Source organism: Atta colombica, unplaced genomic scaffold (genome assembly GCF_001594045.1).
Source record: "Atta colombica isolate Treedump-2 unplaced genomic scaffold, Acol1.0 scaffold189, whole genome shotgun sequence".
Lineage (NCBI taxonomy): Eukaryota > Metazoa > Arthropoda > Insecta > Hymenoptera > Formicidae > Atta > Atta colombica.
Genome location: NW_017259281.1, coordinates 3,082,910 through 3,085,634, shown reverse-complemented (window position 1 = coordinate 3,085,634; position 2,725 = coordinate 3,082,910).

The following is a 2,725-nucleotide window of genomic DNA, read 5'->3' as shown; positions in this document are numbered from 1 at the left end:
CGCCGATGACGCGCCTCTCGATCGATGGTGTTGTACCTGTTCGGGGTATACCTGTCGGAAACGGTTCACTCAGCAGATTTCTGGGCTAAACGGCGGAAACGTTTGAGATACTTCCGTCAAGTGTGCTCTTTTAAGAACGTACATATCTGTATTTTGAAAGTTCATTATCTTAATTTGTTATATCTTTAGATAAAATGTAGATAAATCACGATCAGAGTGAATAATTGAATATTTATCTCAACACAAGCAACACAAAGTCCAAAATTGAAACAGAAAACGTTTTAAAGATCTGTTTGAAAAAAAAGTCTAAGCTATCCTTCAGATCTTTAAGAGATCTTATGTCCTGATTTTGGACAACACGCGTGTTGTCTGGGATAAAGATTCAATTATTCACCTGTTATCAATTGTGACCGTTAATTCCTATCGTTATATAAAGTAACGTAATGATATCTTTTTTAACGTCCAATATTATTAACTTTTTAAACAATAATATTCGTACAAAATCAGGGAACGACATTTTAATTAAATTAAATTAATTTAATTTAATTTAATTTAAATTTAATTTATTGCAAAGCTATATATATGAAAAATAAACTTAAATTAAAATTAAATTAAATTAATTAAATTAAATTTTTTTGAAAGTTAAATAATATTGTTTCGGTATATTTCCAAGATATTGGATATGTACATAAATCAATTAATAATATAATTTTGGAAGCATTTTGAAATCGTATATCACATAGATTTGTTGTGATCTACGGAGACGAGTCCTACACGAAGGGTTCGGGACCTTCGTTCCCGGTGGCGGAGAGTATTTGTCTCCAAATAATTGGGCGGGACGGCGCGCGGCATCTCCTCTGCAATTATAGGCAGTAAACGTAGCCACATCCGGTACAGGGAGCTCTAGGTGAAGCGGGATAATTCCATGAGAAAAGACACCGATTAAGGCGATCGGAGAAAAAGGACTTGCGTCTTTGACGGACGTTGTTAGGGGAAAGAGGTGTGACAGAAAGAGGAGGAAAAAAAGGAATAGGAAAACTGGCTGCTATTTACCTTTTACACGGATACGAAATATCAAAATATTATGATCGTGTGACAAGGTAGTCGTTTGGACAGAAAAATAACGGAAATCAAGTTTCCAAAGAAGATATAGGCATTACGCGGCGCAGTGACATGAAGTAATGAGTTCTCGTTATGACAACCCGTTTTGATGCTTTCCTCGTATTTCTTAAATGGCGCAATTTGCAAAGTATACCGATTTCATCGAAGAAAATGAAACGTTATACCTCGTTCTGCGTATTTGCTGCAAAATGCACGCGTACGAATGACATTATATAAAATAATGAGATGAATCGATTGATGTGGAAGAAAAACATATAATTGCGTTTAACAAGAACACAACAGATTCCAGATGCATGTCTGAATCTGTATGAACGTCGATGTAGGATCATCAAATGGTTATAACTTATCATTCTATAAAAATATTAAGATAAATATATTAAAAATCATATCAAAAGATATGATTACGTTCTATTTCCATTCCATTTCATGTCAGAGTACAGCAGAGTGACATTGCTTACAATAATGAAAGAATCAATTGATGTAAAAAAAATATATATATGTTTAAAAAGAAAAAGTAATCGCACATTCCAGATGTTTTGCTGCATTTGCATAAATATAGCAGTATTAAAACTCATTTCATGTGTAATAATTACGATAAAATTGTAATAAAAATATATTTTACTAGATGTTCTATCTATTTGATGTCAAAATATATTTAAATGAGGTATGAAATATCTCGGAAATTATTGACTTTTTATGTTATCACTTTATCTTTTAATATTCTCTTGAATAAGAGAATGTTATTATAAAAATTGATTTATATATAAAATCATACGATGGCGTTTAAAAATATTTTGATAATTTTAAGATATTAAAAATTGTTGTTATTGCAAATAAAATATTTTTACCATAATATTAATTTATTCGGATTAAATAATCTTTTTTTAATTTTTTTATAATAATTTATAATTACTTCTATATAATAAATTTTTTAAAAGCGGCAGAAATTGATTGTTTTGTACGATTAAGACAGCAAATCATATTCTTATATATTATAAAAATCTTTCTCTATAAAGACACATGCTAATCCGTATGCTATGAAATATAACGAAAAGGAATTACTTGTGCCGTGAAGTTCATTAAATTATTAATCGAGAGTTGAATTATTTCGTCTCTTTTTTATATTTTTAAGCTTTAGACACAATCGCTTTTACGTCAAATAAAGTTCATTACAATCAACGCGATGGCGTTCGAGATACCTGCGTAAAGAAAACATTAAAATCTTTAATTATCCACAGATCACAGAACGGATCGTTGCTTACTAAGTTAATGAAATTATTACTGACGTTGTTGCTAATTGTTTCTGCTGTAATTTCGTGATCTTCCCACGCAATCCGTCGGCACAGTCGGATTCTTGGCAAGGATGTATGGTTAGATAGCGAGGAACGAGTAGCAGTTAAATCATTTTATATGCATTTCAATTGTTTTCTCGTATATACAACGTTACACGTACTTACATAACATCACATCGTTCACTATAATAATAATTACCGAACTTAACTTAAAACATACCTAATTATACGATGACGACGATGACGACGACGATCGTAGTGTATGGTATGTATGATTTATTTTTTTAGTAGTGTATATATATATACATATA